Source organism: Triticum aestivum, chromosome 6B, assembly GCF_018294505.1.
Source record: "Triticum aestivum cultivar Chinese Spring chromosome 6B, IWGSC CS RefSeq v2.1, whole genome shotgun sequence".
Taxonomy (NCBI): Eukaryota; Viridiplantae; Streptophyta; class Magnoliopsida; order Poales; family Poaceae; genus Triticum; species Triticum aestivum.
In genome coordinates this window covers 286,194,452-286,195,993 of record NC_057810.1, presented here as the reverse complement: position 1 = coordinate 286,195,993, position 1,542 = coordinate 286,194,452, and positions in this window count along the sequence as shown.

The following is a 1,542-nucleotide window of genomic DNA, read 5'->3' as shown; positions in this document are numbered from 1 at the left end:
TACTATCCTGTCATGGATATCATCTGCTTGTCCTTGGGAAGGATATACCCTCGAAATATGTGTTTAAACATATTTTCCATTCCATTGTTCTATTTGATCTGATGATCACCTTTTCCTTTCCATTGTTTTGTTTAACCTTTCTTGTGGTCTATATGATCTAAGCAGTAATGTTCTCCTGCTTATGTAAACACCTCGGTGTACAACTCTGTCAGCAAGACCCTGTTACTATTGTTGAAAACATTCCGGTAACCACCGATGGATGAGAACTTTGCCTATTGGCCCGCCTCGTTCAACGAGCAGGAAAATGGTTCTCTTCGTCCCTCGCCCTTGGTATCGATGTTGTTGCCGACATATCTGACAGGCTACCCTTTGACACACCTTACTATCATGACCGTGCAAAATGTCGGCCCCCTTCCTACTTTCAACCACATGGTGGGCCCATAACCCACAGTTCCACAGGATCGAAACCTGACTCTCCTATACACCCTGTTAACAAAGTTATTCCTAGAGCTTAACGTCGTATGTAATTTGCGAGCCACCTTCCTAGTGATCAATTCTGGTATCGGACACTATACTTATTCCCGTTGCTCTGAACCCCATTCACACTCTGTTTCAGGCAATGAACGATTGCCTATCCGCTTGAAACTTCTTATTGCACCGTCTTACTTTGCTCTCGATGTGTTTCATTTGATCAACTCGAGAGATACTCGTATGTTCATACTTGGGTAACCCCTAAAAGATTTTCCCTTGTAACATCCTATCGTTGTAGAGCTGCCCCTTACCTATTCGTAAGTACGATGGAGATCCCGAAGAAAGGATGACAAATTGATCATGGTGACTTGAAGCAGTGAAATGAAGACTTCAACGAAAGGGATCAACCTCTTCGAAAGGGCAGCCAAGACCGAGGAGACTCGTTAGGTTTTCTCTACCAACACCTTCGCCCCTTACTCCACCGCTTAAATCTCGGGACGAGATTTCTTGTAGTGGAGGAGAATTGTGACGCCCGGGTAATTAAGCTACAGTGACCCTCTGCTAATGATGCCACGTCACCTCGTTTATAGTTGCTAATCTCGAGTTAGTTCGAAACCAATTCAAATTCAAATTCAAAAAAATAGGCAAACAATAAAAGCTTTCAAATATTAAAACTAAAATGTTCGGAGTGAACCAAATATTGCATAGATAATTATGGGGGAAAAACCACACATGCATAAAATGTTTAAATAATATGAGATGGGTAAAACAGCAGCAAAACAATTACTTTAAATGCTTTTAAATACTAAACAAATGTTAATCTAGTTTATATAGTCACCAAACTTTTTGGAGTAGGTGGCCTATGTTGTTATGCTAATTTAGGAGTAGGAGTTATATTTTTGTAAAGCTGTTTCGCTAACTAAAATGAATAAAATAGAAAAGGGAAAATAATAAAAACAGAAGAAAACAAAAGAAATTAAAAGCCCCCCCTCACTGGGCCTCGGCCCAGCTGGCCATCCAACTGGGCCAACCCACCTAGCCCAGCCGGCCCACCCCCGGCTATAACCCCCC